Here is an 8902-nt window from a genome sequence, read left to right on the forward strand (position 1 = left end):
TCATATTGCATACTAGATGAATTGTCAGAAAATAGTTCTGATTGAAATTTCATTGCTATTACATTACTAGGCCCATTTATAATCTCAATGTGACTGCTATGCGATTATAATTATCAATGTGACAAAACAACTTGGTATTTTTTTCGAATTTTCTAGAACAATCTCACAGATTTCAGTAAGTTGATCGAAAGTATTTATCATTTGGTGACTCTCCATGGTATTAACTCCATTTTGTCAAAAATGTCGAATGTGACTGTTTTGCAGCAGCCCTTGTTTTGCACGCTTCATTTAATGTAAATAAAATTGGATTGATCTCACCAAATTTTCCGATCAAGGTCACAGTGTTTCGAGTCAGCTTTATCGTTCTCAAAGTAAACGGTTCATTTTCCAGTTTATTTCCTCTTGTATCTTGGTCTTTTCCGCAACTTTTCCAACCTTATGTATACTGCACAAAATCGAATGACCTCCATGGTGTTTTACAATATGTAACTTTTATTTTTCGATGATGAATTTTCCGACAGTAACTCATTTCTAATTCGCATTTCTTCTACACACAACACATATGTTAACAACGTTGTTCACTTTTGGTTTCCCATTTTGCAAACACATGTGTTGCAATCGATGACAAATCTTCCAACATTTTTCTAGTTAGCCAAATTGACCACAATTTTGATGCAACTTAGAAACGCACTAGTAACTTGTTTCCTAATTCACCTTTCAAAACAGCTTCCACACTTTCCGTCAATTTCGCCAAGTACTTACTGACAATATTTGCAGCAAGTAATTCCAATAATTCAATTCAAATGCATGCATACAAACATGAATTAAGTTTAGATATTGAAGATTATAACTCAAACATTGTTAACCATGAAGAATCTTCATTTTGTGCCTTCTAAACTTGAGCGCATGCACGAACGGAAAATTGTGTTATTAAATCAGATTCTGTAGTAACTTCACTTTTAAGGCACTTAAAATAGGCTGCTTGCATCTTATACACTCATAAAGCACATCCGTACCGATGGCTCCAGCCCAAGTTTCACTTAACATGCAGTTTCCCGTGTCTTCTTCGCTTGTTAGCATACTTTTTTCTTTCGAAAATTTATGTAAATGATCTGCTGCTCTCGTTGCTAAAACGACATATCGTCCTTCTTTGCGTTTCTTCCATCCTTCGGGTCCTTTTCGTTGCGTTAATTGCCATTACTGGTTAACGAAGACGGATCGTGAAAATCCTTATGTTCGCCATGTGTTGCCCAACGACAGTCCCACGATTCCGCTTATGCATGGTTCAGATTTCAAGCACCGGCAACCTTTTTTCCCCCTGCTGGATCACTCTTCATGCTTCATACACACCCGCATCCACAAAGCCGGGGTTAGACATTTGTCTCAGAAAACCGACCATCCCACCGAACAACACAAGAAGAAAATGATATAATTATTCAAAACCTCTCTCTCACACAGAACTTTATGTAGCACAACATCGAAAACAATGGGCCTCGGCATCTCATCACGTCTCAGCCCTCCTCCCGTATCTGGACGAAGATTGAAAGAAGCTGAATGCCCTTTCCACGGTTCACCGTTACATCAATTCCACATCTCCCTAATGCAGCACCATCAGTTGAAAAACTTTCCCTCTTAGCCAGCCCAGCCGTGGATCACTCCGCGAGTTCCCCGTCATTACATCTTCATACCACGTAATTATTCCGACGGTAACCCATAATTGACGAAAATGGCACAGAGCGCGCGAGTGGAACCAAAATATTTACCCAAAAATATACGCCGCCACCACCAGCGCCGCTTCATGGCTCCCTCTTCTGGTTTCACTTCACAGAACCCTTGGCCAAGGGTCGTAATCCACTAGGAGAAATATATTCTCGGCACTCCTCCGTTGCACTAAGCCAGCTATCTACGGGCTTCCCTCTTGTTATTCACTCACAGATTTTAATCACTATTCACTATTGCTTCTATGCATCCCGACGGCGGCACCAGCGAAGACACTACACGTGCAGCGGGAGACGGCGGAAAAGCGAAATCACTCCGCGCCAACCGACGGCGACGGAACCCGACGAAGACGGCGAAGAAGGTCGCGGGGATAATCAAGATACTTCTTCGGTTCGGTATAAACAACAATCGATTCGATACGCTACCACTGAACAGACGGAACGTGGTCCACCTCGCTTGGAACGGAAAATCGAGCGCGCGCGCAAGCAATCCTCTAGCGTACTCTCGGAACTACGCACGAGCACAGACTAACTGGATCGCCGGATGGACGGTTCTCCGGAGCCCTACCGGACGGCCAGGTCTAGCTGCGCGTGCAACAGATCAGCATGGAGAGAAAAACGAAAGAGAGTGAGTGGCCGACGAAACCGCACCGCGTGCGTGGTGCGCCACCTACTACGATGAGAGTGAGTGACCAGAATGCAGCTCTGCAGAAGCAGAAGCATCGTGTGGCGTGTGGGATGGCGAGAAAGGGGATTGGATTATCAGCGGTTTCCTTTTAACAATTTCTTCTTTATGATGCTTGGAACTGGAGCGCACCAGGGGATTATGATAGATCGGCCCAGCATCAATAAATGAGTGAGAAGAGAGGGTGAGGTGAGAATTGATTCAGTTGTTCGGGGAAAACAAACATTGAGGGCACGGTGAAAAATAAAAGAACGATGATGATGTTTGAAAAGGATGGGAAGGAAAGCAGAAGATACAAACAAAAGATAATTATTGGGAGCGGATAGGCCAATGAAGAGGTCATTGTGGTGATTCATAAGGAGCTAGGCTGAATAGGATTTAAATTCGGAAACAAGCGGAACCTGTTTTATTTTTTGTAAGGGCTTCTGTTCTAATTGCTAAGTTTTTTAGCTACGCTGCTTATAGAGACATAAAAATTCCCAATTCATTTTTGAAGGTTCAGTACATTACTATTGTTAAAATTAAACATACCGTTTTGTCTCAAATTTCAAACAGACTCATATTCCGAACACTCGTTTTTGACAATATGGTTGAAAAAATGTTTCGCTGAAATATGTCATCAAATTACCTGGAAATGGCAGTCAATTGTTATTCAATTTTGTCGTCTTATAATATGTTTTATATTTCGGGGGTTGTGATGATTCTCTAGTTAGAGATCAGAAAAACTTGCTCAGATAAAACACAATGAACACAGTGTTCGGCATTATATATCAATATATTGTTCCATACTTTAACGTAAAAACAGTACCAAACAAGTTTGAATAAACAGTTTTCCGGCACATTTAACACTTAAACGTTAGACTTTGTGAAGAAGTTAAAATTTTCACAAATATCAGCTCATTTTTGCATCCAGATGCAGTTAAAGTCACTATTGGCCTTAAGTGTTCGGAATATGAGTCAAAACGGTATATATTTCCATTTTCTAAACGCATTCTGTAACTATGGTAACTGTGGTAGTTTTTCAGAATAAAATCTCTTAAGGATTGATGTACCAATAGTTGCACAGCTAAGAACTAATGCTCGTATGAAATCAAAAAATAAAGCCAGCGGCATTATTTTTACTTCATATGAAAGCTTTTTATTATGGAGAAAATATGAAAACAACAACTTATATTTTCGTTTTTAATATTGCTGGTGCCATAATATGAACTCATGCGCCTATAGTAGCGCTATTTCTAATTTCTGTTCCTATAATAGCACTAGCTTCACGACCTAGGCAAACGACAAATCAAAATCGTATTTTTACAAAACTTTTTTTATTTTTCCTTTAAAATCCAAGCTTTTGGTTGATGTAAAAATGTTCCAAATTGCTCCTTTATTTTGATGAATGTAATGTAAATAGTAGTAAAAAGTAGTGCTACTATAGGTACAATTGGTCTTTTAAAGACTGGAACGCGCAAAAATTGGTCAACTTCAAATTGATATGTTTCTATTGAAAATGCATTGAAACATGACGTCCAAGTAAGAGGAACAAAGTGTCGAAATTTTTTTCGCGAAGCAAGAAAATTTTCGCAAGAAACTTACGTGAAGACGGATTTTATGCAGCTTTCGAGACAGGAGTTTTATACCGCATCAGGGAAAGGGAAAATTGCACATCCTTCAAACTATCGAAATTCCCGAAACAATACCTCGTGCGGCATGACATTTGCTCGTGTGGTCAAAAAAGTGACATTTTATTCACAACGGGTACCCACGGCATAAACATTATGAAGGCAGGCTCTTTACTGGTGTAAACATCGAATTTGGTTGTAAACATGTGACGTCACTCCTATCGTACAATATACCATCCGGATCACTAGATCTTCTTTTTTCAAAAAAAATGTTCGAGATGGATAGGAATGACGTCGTCAAGTAGCTGTCAGTTTTCGGAATATACCACCTTCTCAATATAGTACACCGTGACGGGTACCATTATTCATGAGATCCACGTCCAGGAGTGCCATGAAAAGCGGCTACTACAATTCCTGTTCTGGCCAGATTTGGCGAGCTGTCTCTATGTCAATCGAGTGGTACGATGCGAAAAACGTGGTTGTGGAACCCAAAGACCATAACCCTCCCAACAGCCCAGAACTCCATCCTATCGAACGGAAGGGGTCAACCTGGAGGCACGGCAGTTTGGATTTGGAAAACCAAAATATTAAACGAACATGTTTTCCTTGAAATACATGAATTAAGTTACCAAAAGAAGTTACTTCCAGTCAAAATTATGAATTTTGACGGACAGAAACGATTTTTTAGTCGACCAATTTTTGCGCGTTTCAGTCTTTATATGTGCAATGAAGCGTAAATTCTAATCGAAACAATTTATTTCAATCGGATTTCCAACAGAATCAAGCTGTGAATCAATGGTTTAAAGACAAAAGCTTCTGACCTTCATGTAGAAAAATATTTTGCAACGATTGATAGAAAAACAGCCATAAAAGCCACTTGTTCTATTATAGGGAACAGTTGGCAGCAAGGGTACACCGAATCTATTTTTGCTTTTTATAACAAAGTTATAAACACAACATATTAAACGAAAAAACGAAGTTTCTGTCAATCAGTTAAGAAAAACGAATGCAATAGTAAAGAATATTAGTATGACACTTCATGTCAAAGCTATTTTCGTTGGAATCAAGTGCATTTGAGGATTTATATGCAAATTTTTAAAATTTACAAGTTTTTAGCGTTTTTGCACCGCTTACAAACAATCTGTTCTACGATCACTATTTGATAAAGTCATAATGAATTCGTCACTTATCCATGACAGCCTAGTTATAGTAGAACATGAATTCGGTCTCAAATCTTTTAGCGAAATCCATTTTTACAAACTGGGGCCATTTTTGTAATCTAAGTCAGAAATTTCCATATAGCGTTAAACGCCTAGAGGTATGTAACGCCCTATAAATGTTCCGTAATTCAATAAATTTTGTTCGATTATCAAAGTTACCCCAAAACAGAAAACGGACTTTCGATTATATGAAAAATAATATATCCATACAGAATAAATCTTTTGGCAATCTATCAAGTGCAATCGATAGATAGGATGCCAGTACTTGTTTTAAAAATATAAAATGTAATTCTTTGAAACAGTATGCATAAATGTTGAAGTTTTCTTCCAAAAAACTATCAAAGTTACCCCGTTTTACGGTAGGTTTTATAATGCGAGTCACTTTGAATGTAAGGTTCTCACAACTTATGAAACGAAATAAAAAAAAAATCTGTTTGTTCATCAATTATTGATGATAGATTGCTTGCCAGTCTTGACAAAATTGAAAACTTTTATTTTATTATGTCCAACGTTTCGGTCCGTTTGGGACCTTCCTCAGGGACTCAATTGTTACAGTTCAATTGAGTCCCTGAGGAAGGTCCCAAACGGACCGAAATGTTGGACAAAATAAAATAACATTTTTTAATTTTGTCAAGACTGAACAGCCAATCTATCATCAACAAGGAACTACAGTCGAACTACCAACGATGTTCATCAATTAAGCAAAATGGATGCACGAGTTCACTAATTTGACGTTTGAGCGGTGCCGAATTCACTGATTTCCATGGTCACATAAATAACACGACACCGCTAAAACGTCAAATAGTGAACCCGTGCATAGGTCCATTAGTGTAACACTTTATGGCAGGATTATTTCCGTTAGAATCAAGTACGTTTCAAATATGAAAAAATCATGAGATTTCAGCTTTTTGGAGCTGTTCTACGACCTGCCTAGTTATAATAGGACTTGAATTCGGTTTAAAATCTTTTGACGGAAAGCCCTTTCACAAATTGGATAATGAGATAAAATTATGAAAATTTAATGAAAAATCAAAGGTAAAGAGGTCTTTCCTTTTTTTATGCATACATTTTTTTTATCCAAATAGTAATGCGGAGCCTCTGGATCAAACACATCTATATGGATTATCCGCTGTATCTCAGCAACGGCCTAATCAATTTTCAAAATTCTTTCACGTATCTCATGTCCATATCCTCACGATGTGTAAGATGTTCCTAGGGGTGATCAGATTTTCTTTTAGGGCAATTAAATCAACACATATTTTTGTGAAATGAAACTGCATTAAAGTCACCTCAAATCTTACCGAAAAAGTTATTATTTTAAGTTTTTCAGATTCGAGTAACCATGAATAATAAGAAACATATGTACCTGTAAACAAATATTTCAAGTACATCCAACGAGGCAAATTTGGGTAGGTCGTTGACTTCGACAGTTAAAATCTCTAGTGCTCTAGATATGCATGCTTCCTGATGTTTTGGTATCTTTGACAAAGTATTTTAGAATAAGTATAAATAAGAAAATAAGAAAAAAAAAGAAAAACCACCCGGGTTGTAGAACTTGACTGTTTGGCGCCACTTTTTTTTACGGATTCTACGCCCGTGTTAGATACTAGAACGGGCGAAACCTGCCTCTGCTGTTGGCATGTTAACGATAAAACGGAACACAGTTATATCGTCTCTTCGAATTTGGATTTGCAGGTAAATAGTTTAAGAAAATAAGGTTTTGCGTAGTTCTTTTTCTGTAAAAATGTTTTTGAGTGTAATCAAAAATTTATATTTTATCCCATACATGCACACTGAACTTCTTCAACAAAGTAGCGTAATTATTATCTACTGACAATCAGGTTCAAAACCAATTTTTCTTTAAGTAGAAGAAGTTTCGAGTGTAATACAATCGTACGCACTGTTTTGGTATGATTGAAATTTATATAGAGTAACTGCTTTTGAGTGTATCCAAAAACTTACTATTTATGTTACGTTTATTGCGAAATAAATAATCATTGAATTTTTAAAAGCGAATTCATACAACAAAAAGTACATGTCATTTCTTTGAATATTGATTTAGAGGCAAAGAGGATGAAAATTTGGGATTCTTCGTAGGTTTTAAGTAAAAGAAATTTTAATTGTAATCCTATATTTCTATTGCTGCTCAAACATTTACATATACAAGCTGGAAAAAATGGTTTATGGACAAAAAGTCGAAAGACAAAACGTCGAAAGGACAAAAGGTCGAAAGACAAAAAGTCGAAAGGACAAAAGGTCGAAAATGATTTGCATGGTGGGAGATTTTTCGACCTTATGTCCCTCCTTTTTTTGTTCTTCGACCTTTTGTCCTTTCGACCTTTTGTATTTCGACCTTCTGTCCTTTCGACCTTTTGTCTTTCGACCTTTTGTCATAGATTCGGAAAAAAATACATGTCTTTGCATTGAAATTTGACTTTAGGGAAAGTTTTGAGTTTAATCTCGAATTTTAATTTCCATTCAAAAATGTTCTTCTTACAACTGAAATCAAATTAATGTTGAAAACACTACATGTCAGTACTTTGAATATTGGTTGTTAGGCTAACAGATGAGAAAAAAATATATTTCTTAGTTCTTTTCAGTATTTTATGATTTGGGTGTAATCAAAAATTTGGAAACTTTTCTTAATATTTTTTTTACGATTTTGTTCACTTCTAGAACTTGTTATTGCACAACTTTTTGACGAAGAAACTCCTTTTCTATCTCTTATGACTACAGAGTTATCAGAGATTTTCGTCGAAAAAAAAATGTTTTCAAATGTCAATATCTCTGGAAGGTGCAAACGGATTTTAAATTTTTCATCGCCATTAGAAAGGTTATCTTTTTCTCCAATAATGGTGGGAAATTATGAGGACGTTTTCTGTTTGAAGAGACTAACACAATTTTGAAAATAGTCTGTTTTTAAACGCAAAACGTCCATAACTTGAAAAATAATCGAGATAGCTCTTCTGGTAGCTTCAGCAAAAAATGTACAAAATTGAAAGTTCTGAAAGTGTTCGATACAAAGTATTAATAAAAAATCAACGCTTCAGGATATATTCACCATAAAATTTATATACAATGAAATAACTATTAAAAATTGAATACACTTTTATTGATATAATATCGATCGCAGTAAGCAGAATCTAAGAAAAAAGTTGAAGGAAATTCGGGTTCTTCGGCAAAGTTGCTCCAAATAGGCATTTCTAAAACATTGTAAAGCATTGTGTAGCCCTAAATGCGTCAGCAAAAAAGTATGTATTCTGATCTCGTAATTCTTGAGGGCCACTCTAATTTCACAACATCACTGAAAAAATGTCTAATAAATATGGAGAAACTTTCTCGAAGACACAATATATCTTTATTTTAAACTAGTGGGCCCAGCAAACTTCGTCTTGCCATCAAGTAGGCTGTTAAAAAACGCTATGGATCGTCCCATATAAAATGACAGTTCCGTTCACACTCGTTTTTCCGATTTTCCCGGTGAATTTCCTGGGATTTTTATACACACAAACACGTCGGAACCCTTGAAGAACAAAACGGAGAAAGAATCATTCAAATCTGTTGACCTGTTCGCAAGCCATTTCGTGACATACAAACACCACTCCATTTTTATTTATATAGATTTAACACTGGGGTTGTTCCTATGTGACATTTTGGAAGGGACACGAA

General features: G+C 36.7%; 1 protein-coding gene across 1 annotated transcript in view; it reads right to left on the reverse strand.

Annotated features, from left to right (window-relative positions):
- The window catches only part of LOC5577413 (contactin-2), a 619947-nt gene extending 617695 nt beyond the window's left edge, over positions 1-2252 (reverse strand). The window contains exon 1 of the mRNA XM_021844819.1: positions 1764-2252. The gene's annotated coding sequence lies outside the window, so the exon portion shown is untranslated. The remainder of the gene's footprint in view (positions 1-1763) is intronic.
- Positions 2253-8902: the final 6650 nt, after the last annotated feature.

This window comes from Aedes aegypti, chromosome 2 (genome assembly GCF_002204515.2).
Source record: "Aedes aegypti strain LVP_AGWG chromosome 2, AaegL5.0 Primary Assembly, whole genome shotgun sequence".
Classification (NCBI taxonomy): Eukaryota; Metazoa; Arthropoda; class Insecta; order Diptera; family Culicidae; genus Aedes; species Aedes aegypti.